This window comes from Pseudonaja textilis, chromosome 1 (assembly GCF_049901715.1).
Source record: "Pseudonaja textilis isolate UNSWEBS1 chromosome 1, rPseTex1.2, whole genome shotgun sequence".
NCBI classification, from domain to species: Eukaryota; Metazoa; Chordata; class Lepidosauria; order Squamata; family Elapidae; genus Pseudonaja; species Pseudonaja textilis.
This window is the reverse complement of record NC_141990.1, coordinates 50733529-50748740: the sequence shown is the minus strand read 5'-3', so window position 1 is coordinate 50748740 and position 15212 is coordinate 50733529.

Below are 15212 nucleotides of genomic sequence, written 5' to 3'. Positions count from 1 at the left end.
CACTACCCACTTTTCCTGGCATCTCTCTCAGCCTTGAGCGAGAAGATGCGGTATGCCACCTCAAAAATATGACAAGTACAAAGAAGAAGTTTGATGGTGAGGCATGAGGGAAACTTGTGCTGCACTGTGGAACTTCCCTGCAGGCCTATCTCATGAAGTAAGAGCTAATAGCAAAGCAGGGGTGTGGGTTAGTGAGAAAAATACACGACTATCATGTGCATGACAAGTATTACCCATTAATAACTGAAAGATACATGGAAGGTTGCTCAGGGTGATGGGAGACAAGTTCCATCCTGCTATATTACATTTCTCTCTGGCATCTTCCAGATGTTGTTTTAGCTATTGATAAGGAAGAGTTTAGTGCTCTTTTAAAAGATAATTAAACTAGTCAAGATATGCTGCCTGAGAGTTGACAAATTCTTTGGAGGGGTGGGGTGGGGAGAGGGTTGCACTTAACTATATTCCAAAGAGGTGCAAACAATAGTTGATAAGTACAGAATTGCACAGTGAAGTTGCAGAGAGAAGTCATCCCTTTATCTCTTGCTTCACTCTATATGTCTTGCTCCTGTTTCACTGTTTCCAGAGTGACTGGAAAACTGTGTCTAGATACTACAGAGGGGTATGCTGGGCTGATCCTACCCTTATGGTCATCTGAAAGCACTGGTTGGTGAAAAACATTGGATTGTACCCTTAGAACCAGTTCGTTACAAATGTAAGCAGGATAATATAACTTGAAAACCAGAACAACCGAGGTTGACATAAGCCTACTTCAAATATGGATTGGGAATCAGATGAAGGCAAAATTACTAGGACATGGGAGAAAAGAGAGGTTGATGAGGCATATTCAAGTAGTGGGAAGTACAAGTGGGCTTATGGTTAGGTATTTATAACTATTGTGAATAGATTTTTCATTGCAGATGCCTTAACTTAATAGAATGCATGTTTGTATTATGGCTTATTACAAATGCTGGGCACATTTCCTTGCTTCTTGTGTGATGATAGCCCTCAGCATTGCCTCCACATTCCCAGCCTGGTAAAAGTTCCAAAGGGATCCCTGGGCATGTCAAAATTCCTTCCATGGAGTTAAAATATTATGTGGTGTCCCTTTACTTGAAGAATCTGAGAAAAATTCAAACGAATATCATTCTGGTGTTACATTTGACAAAGTGTTACATTGGACAAAACTTGATTTCCCTCAATAGATTTATAAATCCTTCAGCAATATTACTATCCCAGAACTGAACCCAGGGGAATTTGAAACAATGCTAGCTTATATTAGCCGAATGAACATCTGTGTGATCAAAATGAGATTTCAATCAGAGATGCTTAACTATTAAAGGACATCATATTTCCAATTTAACAATTTGCAGTTGAGCAGGGTCTTTAAAATGCCCAATGTTACAAAAGAATGTGCAATATCTGTAAACCCAAACTCTTCTTCAAAAACAAACAAACAACGCCCCCATACACAACAGCAACAAAAATAATAAAACAGAAGAAATGCTTTCTTTTAAAACATCAAACATTAGGCTAGTTGTACAGTAACATTTGCAATTGAAACTCAGTTTGAAGATGGAGATGGAAGATAAAATTGATTAGTCATTGAGAGCTACTGCAGCCACCTGACTACAGCTGGTATTATGGGATAAAGATGCAGTGCTTTTAAACTTATAAGCCACTATTCTCTTGCCTTTGGCAATGCAAATTCCTGGCTTAGGGACAAGAGCAAGAATATCAAATCAGTTAAGGTAATCAATTGAGTATTTAAATATTAATACAGCAATTTGGTCCAGTTAGAATATAGGTAGTGGAAGATATAAAGGAAAACAGATCTTTGATGTTTCATTCATATCTCTTTCTCCAGGATCATGGAAGTATGGCAACACAGTGACTTCAGAATAGGAATAAAGGAGAACAACTCTGGTAAGAAAAGAAGGTTGCATACAATTGGGTAGATCCAACTAAAGGATATTATAATAGAGCATTTAAGAAATGGCTTATCATCTTCCTTTTGTCTTAAGTGCCACTCCAATTGCTCCTATTTAAGAAGAAGCCAAGCCTCTAGAGTCTGGAGCATTGGAACCAAAGCTTTCAGGAATCTTCCTTAGGAAAGCAAGAAAAGGATAGGGATTTGATTTCCTAGGTTGTTCTGGAGACATCCATTCCATGATGGAGCCTTACCAACCAAGCAAAAGTCCTCATCACAGTGTCAACCCTATGTCCAAACACTTTATTCCTTTGCAACTCTAATACTTAAAACTTGTTATAAAGTTTAAACAGGCAAACCAGATTCTTGGCTGCTGCTCAGCAATTTCCCATCATTTATATAGCAGTGAAGATGCAATAAGAATGCTTCTTATTTCAGCAGTTGGGTGTACAAGGAATATAAATACAATTTATGTCCTCAAAACAGCAAATAAAGTAAGTGGCAGAAAAATAGATTTAATCATGTCATCCTATGAGTCATTTGTTGATGGAGGCATTTCTATTATTAAACTTCAAAGTAATGGTCAAGGAATTCCCACCTCAAGCTCAGCACATTTATGTTGCTGAGAACTGAATATGATACTTTCAGGTACATTGAAGGTTGCTGGATGGAGTCATTTCATTCATGTAGACTCATTTTGTAGGGAGGGATTTTTAGTAGTTTTTTTTTTCTGGTCTGACTTTAATGTACCCATTTTATGGATTATATTAAAACAATTCACCTATTGTCAAATCAAAAGGTGCAAAACTATGTTTTCATGGGTTCAGGGAGGGTGTTTAGTTGCATATGTAGCATATGGTTGCTTGTCTTTCATCTACGTCTACAAAGAATCTTACAATCTTTCAGACTTGTTCCTTGTGGGTCTTTCACAAACAATAATGGACTGTGTCATACCCAGGCTGACTTCTTATTCTTTAATGTCAACTTGATTTGTTGGAATGAGCAATATAATTGTTTAGTCTGAAAATTAAGACAATATTTTAAAAAAACAATAGACCAAGAGTTGCTGGCTGAAGAATTATGAATTCTAATGGAGCTTCACATGAGATAGTATAGCATAGAGCCAATGTAGTGTAGAGGTTAAAATACTGGACCAGGATTAAGTAAACAGAGGTTGGAATCCAATCTTAGTCATAGAAACTCAAGGCATGGGTTCCCAATCTTTCAGCCAAACCTACTCACAAATTGTTTTATGGGTAAAAATTGGCATGCAGCTTTGAAAGAAAGAAAAGAGATATATAGTCATTTTTTGTCTTGGGTTGCAACACATTCAGAAGGAACCTGAAAAGAAAAGTCATATAGGGAGAGACTCAGTTGATGATCTTATAGCATTACTTATATGACAAGGTAGAGAAATATGCAGAGCATGACTTCTACAAACCTTTCCATCTCTTTTACTATCAGGGATCTTAGGAGGCACTTATTATCTTCTTTAATATGCAATGTCCATGTCTGTGTTTATATCTTTTGCTGCATCTCCATGTCTCTGTGCATGTGAACTTTCCCCCTGGATCATATGGTATGAGCCTAAGTATGGCCTTTATGTACTGGTATGTTTCTGCTGTCCCCTTGTGTGGCATCTATGTGTATATTGGGAAGCACAGAGGAGGAAGGGCATCGAAAGCATGCAGAGAGTGGTTTTTGGAAATCTTATTCAACTGTTTAACAGAAAATCTGGTCTGGATCACATAATCAGGAAGGAAGTGGGCTTGAGAATGGAGTAGCTGGCAGCATTTGGAGCTGTTGCCCAACAAGGTCTCAAATAAGGAATCATTGGCAAAAAAATTTCCTTAATTTTTTTCTCCATCACCCTAGCCACCTTAGCCAATTTTTTAAACCTCAGTCTTGGTTGTGTTTGGTTCTGTGTGATTATGTTTTGGAGAGAAATTATGTTGATGGACCAACTGAAAGACAGACAGATGAGCAATCCTTTTGGTTGATGTCAAAAACCTCTCAATAACACACATAAAACAGTATAACAATTTCCAGAGTGTTTCTGCTAAGATTATGAACAGCTTTAAATTTCTCAGAAGGCTTGATTCTTTTTCTACCCATCTCAGTTTCTGATATAACATTTTTAATGTCTACATCTGATAATATTGCAGTTATGTTCTGTTGCTATTAGCCCATGGTTATTACAAAATAAATACCCCCTTTGTTTTCCTGTTACACTGCTTGCTATAAATCTACAAGGGGCATTACTGGAGAGCATTCTTTCTCAGAGCTGAACTTTTAGATAAACAGCTCCAGTTGTATCTGTTTACCAGGGTTACCTCACCTAAGTGGTTTTAGAGAGCATAACTCAACGGTGAAGCAACCAGCAATGAAGAATTTTCATTTTGGCAAAAGCAATAAAGGACCTAAAGAAGAACCTTAGCTGCCTCTAAGTGTCAAGAGGCTGAGATCTGTATATATCAGTTGGCAGTCATTAAATAGATGGAGTGATATTGCGCAGAGAAAGGAGACAAAATAAATGAGCAAAAGCAGCCCTGAAAAGAAATAAAACCCCACGATGAGATTGCAACAAATTCAGTCAACTTTCCCTTATTTGGTCCCGTTCTTTTAAGCAGAGGTCCTAGCCTCCTTGCTTCCCTAAGAAATGTCTAACCCCAACTGCTCAGGGACAAAGAAACATTTAATTTCTTCTCTCCCTTAATTTCTCCATTCTATCTCTTAATGGGATGGTGTGAATGGTGATTGTAGATCAGAATGTTGTAGATTGTAGATCAGAATGTAGATCATTAGCTAGCCAGAAGGCTACTCAAGCGTCATCGGACTGCAGGTTCTAGATTTATTGCATTAGACTACTAGATTGTGATTCCATAAATTCACCTGACTACAATACTCTAAGGCAACAAAGAGATAAAGAAACTGGAAGGTGGAATATTCCCTTTGTCTGTTATACCCAAGGCAGAAGGAAAACTATAGATCAGGGGTGCAAACTCACATTGTCATGGCTGCATCATGTGACATATCGGGACTCTCCCTCCCTTTGCTAAAGCAGGTGTGGGCGTGGCCAGCATGTGACGCATCTGGCCCATGGACCAGGAGTTTGACAGCCCTGTAGATGATTTACCTACGTGTTAAATATCAGCTTTGACTTATTATCTTTACTATTTATTTGGCTTGCTTCCTTTAAAAAAAAAAAGAATAGTCAACTCTGCCCAACATTTTTCTGACTATTGTGTCTTGAAATTTTATTATAGTATGAGACTACCAGAACAGATTGTCAAAAAGTCAGAATAACTAAAAGGTGGATGAAAAGAGAAGAGTTTACTGTTTTTCCTGCTGTTTGGTGGTCTTTTCCATCTGGTTTTGCTATTTTATTCATTCGGTCAGTTTACAAACAACTGGCATGTTCACACAACAGTTCACAAATTCTGGTTGCAAACAACTAACAAGTTCACATATTTATGATGACACAAAGCAAATATTGTCAACAGTCCTTGGATTGATTTCAGGGATGGTCTATAAACTTGGATGGGAAAAAGGTTACAACTTTATTTTCATGTATATTGCTATATTAGGCATTTGTTATTTTTAATAGCTTGATAACTACATCTGTCCAATTTAATTTAAGTACATTTTACTGGAAAAGGGTGGATAGATTTCATCAAACTCTCAAAAGGGTGTACGGCACACACACACAAAAAGAAGACTCTCTGCTATATGAAACGAGCACAGAGAATTACTGGCAAAACTGTGCTCACTTATCAACCAGGACCTTGAGGTTGCTGATGTCCAGCAACCTCAAGTTGATATTTATAAAACACACATCCATTCTCTTCACAAAAATTTCACTTAAAAATTGCTCACAGTATCAAGTATCCAGTTACAACATTGCATGATTGTGGAGTTCATCTCACATAATTTCTGGGTCCAAAAGACTCCATGGATAATATGGCTTTCTCATTTTGCATGTGGGACATTTAAGTCTGTTTTGTTGACGTGTGTAATAGCTAATCTAAAGATTAAAATAAAAATAATTGTTACAGCTTTGCAAAGTATGACTCAAATGATTAACAATCTATTGGCAGCAATTTTTGTTTTGCTTCTGTTTCTTAGTTACAGTTAGGGAGCTGACCAGTAAATTACCAAAAGAAGCATGTCTCTTGGAAAGTGCTGACTCACAGCCCTTTCAGTTTTGGCAATAAAGACCTTCGAAAGGAGTAGAACTTAAATTTTGGAATTCATTTCTGAACTGTTTTTCTTTTTCTCGGTATTGTTATATAAAAAGATTTGATTCAGGGTATATTCTCCATTACTTTGGAGAAGTGGATTCCTTGCAATGTGTACACATGTGCGCGCACACACACACACACATACACACACACTTTCTGTGAAATGTTAAGCTAAGTCCAGATTATTGAGGAAGAAGAGGAGATCAAATGGCAGCTAAAGTTTTAAAAAGTGAAAAAGGTAAGAAAAGGAAGGCAAATGTTTGTCTTGATGGTAGTTAAGGCTTTCACCCTGAGCATCTCTTTGAGAATTGATTTCCTGTTGGAGTTCATCCAGTTTTTCAGTTCAGAAACAAAGTGTAGAATTCAATAGATCCATTGTAAATGTTAATGAAAGAAGCCAGATCTTCCTTTTTGTAGCTCAAAAACTCTAAAGCAGTGATGGCTAACCTTTTTTGCACCGAGTGCCCAAAGCATGTGCGTGCACATGCGCTCCCAAAGTGCAATGTATGTGTATGTGCCTACCCCCATGCATGGACCCCATTCTCCCACATGCGTGGCTGAGACCCCAAATCCAGCTGGCTGGTGGGAGGCACGTGCACATGCGTGGCGAAGTGGAGCTGGGGTGACAGCTCATGTGCCCACAGAGAGGGCTCTGTGTGCCATCTGTGGTACATGTGTCATAGGTTCTCCATCACAGCTCTAAAGAGTTGCAAAAGCAAGTGAATGAAGAATGGAGGTGAAATTTATCATTCTTTTTTGGCAACATAGAAGGTGTGGAAACTTTCTTTTAGGATGAGTAATCTGCAAACCTTTCATGCTTCTCCAATGAAACCTTTTCATGTTAGAGTTGCTGTTGCACTATGATTTCTGGTGCAATTTTCAGATAGAATTTCAGATATCATCTTAAATAATTTTCTCATAATATCCATAAGAACCCATAACATCCAAATGCAACTAAATGGACATGAATGAAGAACCCTATTACAAGGTCGTCTACCATTTGCAGAATAATAATACCAGGTAATAACTGGACTAAGAGAAACAGCATTCAACCTGGCTGCTTCTCTCCTTCTTCTTGGCCTCATACACACAGAGCAAACACATCTCATGGTGCTGGGACCAGGACCTTCAGTGTCGGCATGTGGGCAAGCAAGAAGCATGTAGCCACTGCTTTTTTTTCAGCATGAAAAGCCAGTAGCCACCACTTTTTTCTGGCCAGAACTGAACTGGGAGCAGCAGCTGGAGACTTCTCGCACCGACAAAGATGTGGTGTTTGCAGGATTCTCCTGCCACTTTTTGGCAGTGTGAAGGGCCTGCAGTGGCCGGCAAAGAGGCAGCTGCTGCTGCAGGCATCTCGTGACAAGGGGGGTGAGATGCAGGCTGGAGGAGAGTCCAGCAGCTCAGACCTGGCTTGCCTTCCCCTCTGTCACCAGGGAGGAAGTAAGGTCGCGGGACAAAGAGGCGGTCTTGGGGGAGGGGAAATGGGGTGATGCCTGGCAAAGGGTGAGCAGGCAGCATCTGGGAGGAGGCCCCAGGAAGGCCAGAGCCAGGGACTAGCATGTCCCCCAGCCCCAACCTGGCTGAGGTGAATGGCGATTGGGCAGAGACTTTGGGGCAAGGTCGGAGTGGGGGAATGGCACTTCCCCTGACCCGGCCTAGCCTAGGCTCCAAGGGGCAAGGCCGGAGCCAGGGAATGGTGCATCCCTGGGCCCCGACCTGAGGCGAAGGGCAAGCGGGCCGCAGCATGCTTACCTTTGGTGAGTAGAGCAGGTGAGGCGTGGAGGTGAGTCACGGAGATTAGCTGGTGGAGCGAAGGCAAGATACATAGGGCTGGATGGGGTGGGCGGTGCCAGTGCTCTCTGAGAACCAAAGACACTCTGCGCTGGTGAGGTGAGCTGTTTTTTAGCTCAACTGAGTTATGGCAATCTGTTCTGCCTCATGAATCAGCTGAGCTAATAAACAACAGAATATAGGAGAGATGAGATGTAAGAGCAGGGGCAGGTGGGTGGGGCCAATCAACATTTTCCCTACTGGTTCTATGAACCACTTAAAATTTTCCCTAGAGGTTCACCTGAACCGGTCTGAACCCCTTGAATACCATCCCTGATGACAGGCTTATGTCTGCATCCTCTGGATATCATCAACTGTGGTGGAACTGACAGTTCGACTAGAATGAGGTGTTAAGTTTAGAGCCTTTGCATTGCAGAAAGTGGCATAGGCCTATCCTTTCCCTCGAAGCCTTATCTGACAGTTCCCAAGGAAATATGGTGAGATTCTACTAACATAAATGGTGAGATTCTACTAACATAAATGACTAGCAATAAAACTTTTGTTTGAGATTATTCACAAGTGGTCCTGACTGCTGAGTGTTCTCAGCTTGCTATTGAACAAGTGGAGCATTGTGGCTTTTGAATTTGTTAACTCTGATTCTATTTCCTGTTGGTACTTGCAGACATCTTGAAGCTGCCTGTGGTACTGTAGCCATTTCCATGTATTTTCTCATTCCCAGAGTGTCTGGTGAGATTAATGTTGTGCAAAAACAAGCAGAACAATTGGTAAATAGTCACAAACAGAGATTTTATTGGTAGTCATCTTATAAGAATCTCACCAGACTGACTGCATTCCCTTGGGAATGGTCAGATAATACTTCAAGGATAAAACAAAAGTTTTATTGCTAGTCATTTATGTTAGTAGAATCTCACCATTTATGTTAATAGAATCTCACCATATTTCCTTGGGAACTGTCAGATAAGGCTTCAAGGGAAAGGATAGGCCTATGCCACTTTCTGCAATGCAAAGGCTCTAAACTTAACACCTCATTCTAGTCAGCCAGGCCTGTGCCATTTTCCTGCAGCACAGACTCTAAACTCCGCCCCTCTTAACACCTCCCTCCAGTCTAACTAGTGATTTCACCACATCAACCCATATATTGTTTTTTCATTCACAGATGCACATGAAGAGACTTGTCATCTGCTCCATTCACTGGTGGATGGTCCTTTCCAAACATTCCAGGATCATTTATGCATTGATCACCTAATAATAATAATTATCAGAATCTCCCACAAAGAGGCATCCCATCTGTCTATTGAATCTTCTGTTGAACTAAGCCAGGCTAATCAAATATTGATTCAGGGCAATTATTCATTATCTGATGCCTTCCTGATCTTTTGGACTACAATTCTCATTACTTTAACCATCATGGAAGGTTATTTTAGGGCATAGTAGTGATGATAAAAAAAAAATGCTTTAGGTAACAGAAGAATTTGGTAGAAAATTTCATATTAAGATTGTTGGAACTGGAAATATACAAATAATGCAAATAAAAATTATTGCCAGTGTGGAAAATGTGAATTACTTTTGCACTTAGCACAAATGATTCAATAAAAATAGACAAATGGAGCTGATTATAGACAAAACTGTTTTGAATAGTACAGCTGTTGAAAAACAAAGTTCAGGATGCGTGAAATGTCAGCCAAGAGATGCTCTGAATTGTTTGGAATATTAACAATATCCATTTAGAATAAGTCACACAGGGTGTCTTATTTGTACAGTTAAATAGGGATTTGGTTCTTATGAACATTGCCAAAATAATTAAACTCTTCAATGAAACAAGGAATTTCCATGAACAAAAGTGTAAAATGGAAGGCTTCTAAGTAACTTCAGCTAAAATTTCAATGGAGATTCTGGTAGAGTTGTAGGAACATTTGATGGGTTCACTAAACACATACAGTATTGATTAATCCCAGCTAAGGGATTGTCAGCTAAGAAGAAAATCTCTTTAATGTTAAGCAAAAGCTTAGAGATGGATGGACTCCCCACAAGATGTTTTCTATTCTGGAGGTTTATGCAATTCATTCAATTGGAGGAATGGTTGTGAAATGGGATGCCAGGATGGATATAATGATGGAGTGGAGAGGACCTCATGTCAGATAATCAAAGTTGGGGGGAAAAATCACTCCAATACATGTACATATTACTTAGCACTATAAAAAAGCCCTGGAGGATCAAAGTATAACTTAATTGCTTTTATAGAAGTTTGTTTTACTCTATTGTTACTCACTTTGACTGTTCTATGGATGCACTACAACTGCGTCTATTATTCATTATTCTCCTGCTCCTGGACTCACCTTTGACACTTGCCTATATCAAAAATGTCTTTCTCCACTTCTCACCTTTTGTGGATGAGAGGAACAGCAACAAGTCCTATAGCTGAGCAATCTTCTGGGGCAAGGATCCAACAATCATTAGAAAGTGGTTGCCTTCACGATTAGTACTTCTAGCAAAATGCAAAGAGATTTTGGAATTTCTTATAACTTTATGATGCTAAAATATAAGACTGCATTTATAGGTTTGGTGATAAACTGATAGGCTTGGCTACACGTGAATACCATTGCACTGGTATGAAAAGGAGGAACTGATCTTTAATAATAGTAAAGTGTAGCACTTAAGGAGATGGACTACAACTGAGGAGTTTGTCTTCAAGTCCACCCTCATCCTGGAAACTCTTTGGATCAGTCACTCTTTCTCAGCCAAATTTCTCACTCAAATTTGTCGTGGAGAAAATTACAGCAAGAAGTGCTGCATATGTTGACTTGATCTGAAGGAAAGATGGAATATAAATCTAGAAAGAAATAAACGACACATGATCAGTTTGAATGCTCTGTAGGGCTACTGTAGGGTTGGACTAGAACTGTGATGGTGAACCTATGGCACGCATGCCACAGGTGGCACGCAGAGCTATTTGTGCCAGCATGAGAGCTGCAAACTTACCTCACTGCACATGTGTGTGCCTCACAACTGATTTTTGGTGGGTTTGAGGCCTTTTTCGGCTTCCCAAACGTTTGAGGAAGGCTTTTGCAGGCTTTTGGAGGCTTTGCAGGCCAAAAACTAGCCCCGTTTGTCACTTCTGGTATTTTCAGAAAAACAGGAAGTGATGAAACGGGGCTAGTTTTTGGCCTGCAAAGCCTCCAGAAGCCTGCAAAAGCCTTCCTCAAGCCTTTGGGAGGCAGAAAAAGGTCTCAAACCTGCCAAAAATCAGCTGTGAGGTGCAGTGCAGGTAAGGGGGTGGCGGGGTGGGGGGTTGGGAATTGTGCGTGCATGCGTAGGGGGCGTGGGGGTGTGCATTGCCTTCTGGGTGCTGGCACGCGAGTGTGAGCATGCATGTGCATGCACAATTTTTGGCACAGGAGCCCAAAAAGATTAGCCATCACTGAACTAGAAGATTCCAAGGTCCCTTCTAATTCTGTTACTTTGTTATACCATACTTGGGCTCTAAAAATCACTAGGGCCACTAGATGGGATTAAAGACTTAGGGTTATCTGAATCCATTTGCTTCCATCTTGTGGTCATTCCAATTTCTTCAGTCAAAATGCAAGCATCTTTCCATGCGAAACATTCACTTTTATGACTTCTGCTCATATAGTTCAGGCTGGAGAGACTAAAACTGCTATGTTGTAGAGGCAACATACTTTAAAATCCTTTCTTTTCCCCTGTGGAAAAAGTTTAACTGAAATTATAGACCAGTCTGATCTATAGACCAACTGGCTGGGTCTTATAGACCAACTGGCCTTATAGTTCAGGCTGGAGAGACTAAAACTGCTATGTTGTAGAGGCAACATATTTTAAAATCCTTTCTTTTCCCCTGTGGAAAAAGTTTAACTGAAATTATAGACCAGTCTGGTCTTATAGACCAACTGGCTGGGGAAGAGCAGATATTTACCATGCTGGTAAATTAAGGGGTCAAGAGTGTGTGTGTTAAACAATAACTAGAGGAAGATGAGGGTGAAGAGGAGGCCAGAGCATAAAGCTCTTTGCCTGATTCTACATCAAAATGCATGTGCTCCACTGAAGCAAAATTCTGCTTTACATAAACTGCTTGATGGACGGCTTGCAGGTGTTTTCAATTCACAGGTGTTTTTGATATGAGAAACTACTTAAGATAGTGCTAAGAAAATTTCACCTGTTTTGGTCCATCTGGCTTCTTTCCTCTGAGAAAAAGGTCTTGTGAGCTGTGATGTATCTGAGGGCTGCAACAAACCATTGTCCCACTCCTCTCCTGTTTTTTTTTACATTTGCTTCTTTGAAACACTGATATTCCACCTGTTCTTATTAATCTGTCATTAATCTGCCATTAAGATTAGCACCCCAAGAACAATCAATTCCTTCAAAAATGGTTACACTAAAGATTTCTTCAGTTAGGAAATCTGGAGTCTTCTCCTCAGTTAAGGCAGCACCAAATAATGAATTAAAAGTAATCACCTTTCTGCACTGAGCAATCCAGGGGAATAAGGAGGGACAAAGTCTTTCTGATCAATGCCATTTTGTATGATTAAAAAAGTTACATTTTTTGTTCTATTTTCATATACATCTGCTTTTGGTTTTTGCTATTTTTTACAAAAGGAAACTTTTGAAGTGTGTATTTTGAGGAGGGTGAGAGCTAAACTTACTACTTTCTTCCAACTGGCCAATTTTACAAGTAGAAAACTAGTGTCAGAGATTTAAGTTCTAATTTGGGAGTTGCAAATTGACTCTCTGATTCACCTTGTGAAATGAATGAGAAAGATGCTTCAGCATTTGTATATGCATACGTAACAATAGCAATAGACTTATAAACCACTCATAGAGCTTTACAGCCCTCTCTAATATATAGTTCTGAAAGAGAGCCTTATGGGAGGAGGCATCTTCTGAAATGTTCTCCTCCCTTCATTTATAGGTGTACTGGAAAGCAGAGCTGCTTCAGTTTGAATTGAAGAAGGTTCTCAGATGAGAAGCAAACTGTTTTCAAAGAAAAAAACCCAAGGAAGTCCAGCTGCCTTTTGAAAGGCACCTTTGGGACAACCATGACCTGGATGATTGAGAATCTCCATAGACATTGTTGGTTTGTGTGGTTCAGGCCTTAAAGATGGAGATGAAATGATAATACTCTAAAACCCGATAATCTTGCATAAAATCTGATAAAAGTAAATCCTTAAGTTGCTGAAAGGAACAGATTCTGTCCCTCCTTTTTGCATCCTTTCTTTAATGATTTTATTCCACCATTTCTTTGATATTAGTGCAACTCTTGTCCCACAGTGAGTTGTCCTGTGGTGAGATGGTTGTGGCAAGTTGGCTGTTGTGAGTTGGCCATGGTGAGGTGGCCATGGTGAGGTGGCCATGGCAAATTGTCATAGCTCCCATGCTGGAGCCCATCTTCTGGGAACTTCTCTCTCATATACTCTGTATTAATTTTGCTCCCAGACAAGTACTTCATATTTTTCTAAGCGGTGCAAATCATTTTATTAATAGCTCTTTGCATAGCTATTTCTTGCAACATTATAATACTTAATTATATTGCTGATTTTAATATTCACTGCCTAGCATTTGACAAATGAACTTATGTATAGTATATGTGTAAAGCTCTTTCATATGAAGCGCCTGAATTACACATTCACAGACTAGTAAGAAATTAGGATGTATTCTTATGTATGCTCCAAGTATGTTGGGAACCCACCTTATATGACTATCCATTTCAGAGTTCCTGAATACATTGTTACGCATGTGACAACTTCCTGAACCAAAGTGCTTCAAGGTATTTCATGCAACTTAAGTTACAAAGTGTTTGTAATAACACAAACAATAACAACAAAACAGTAAAACCAACCAGAATATTTCCAAATATTCAATGTAAGGTAAATAGTAGGGTCTCACTGACCCTGTTTAAAAACTTTGGCAGGATCAGATCTGGTTATTGTAGTACTTGAATGGGAGACTATAGGAAAAGATCAGGACTTTAAACTAGCCAATATTTCTCAGCCTCAGCAATTTTAATATATGTAAATGTTTTGGTTGGGGAATTCTGGGAATGGAAATTCACACATCTTAAAGTTGCTGCGGCTGAGAAATATTGGACTAGAATATTAAGTCAAAAAATATCCTGGAAGAAAAATGGTGAATCACTTTCACCCCTTTGCCAAGAAAACTGCATGAACATCTTCATGAATTCTCAAGTTCAACTTAAAAAAGTCTTTCTCACCCTTCTTACCCTGGGACAACAATTGCTTCCCATTTGTACAGAGAAGTTTGTGATATCCCTGAAAGCAATTTTGCACTTGTAGAAGACACCTTGACCTTGATCCAGGATGTAATTACTGTAAAAAAGACTACCATGTTTGGAAACTTTAGGAAAAGAATGCAAAATAAAATTGATGGGGTTATGCGGCTTTATGCTTTGATTCCATGCACTCATAAATTTGCCCAGAATAACATAAAAGTAATAGCATGGTTCTCAGAAGAAAATAAGCATGACATCAATTGAAATCTGACTTTTATGATACTGAAAACATTAGCACTGGTAAATATTTGAAAGCAGTTACCCAAATGTTTACATCAGTCTTCTGTTTTTCTCTACAATGTGAATGGACATGACATTGGACCTATCTATTGCTTTGTCTCCCATATTGTAAACTCAAATCAACTTTATAATAAAATTGAATGTATTCATTTCCCTATCATGCACCTAATCTGGCTAGGATTTTTTTTGACTGTATGCTAATCCTGAAGCCATCTTCTAATAGTATCTCTTTAATATATGGAGGAGCACAAGGAGTTATATGTTGCTCTACTTCAACTGTATCATTAGGATTCATAAACGTCCTTGGTAAAAACCAAGTATGGAAAAGTTGGGTCAACCTGGATTCTTTATTAGGGGTTTAGGTCTATTTCCTATTGAACAGTTTTCAGTAAATTAAACCAAAGGAATTCTTCGTATTTTAGAGTAGTAATTTCTAAGTATCTCTATTCTAGAGTTTAGAAAAAAAAAGTTTAACCTATGAAATGGGTTAGTGAAAAAAAATCAGTTATATTTGCACAGGACTGCAAACAATGAGCATGGATGGTGGCAATAAGTACTTTCTTTTCCATTTAACTGCCTACAGGCCTTTCTGCAGATGTGCAAAATACTTATGGCTTCCTTATTTGTATAATTCATTCATTTATTTTTATTTATTTATTTTGTCAAGTGATTAATAGATAACAGGTATAAGTATAAACATGGTTATGGATACATG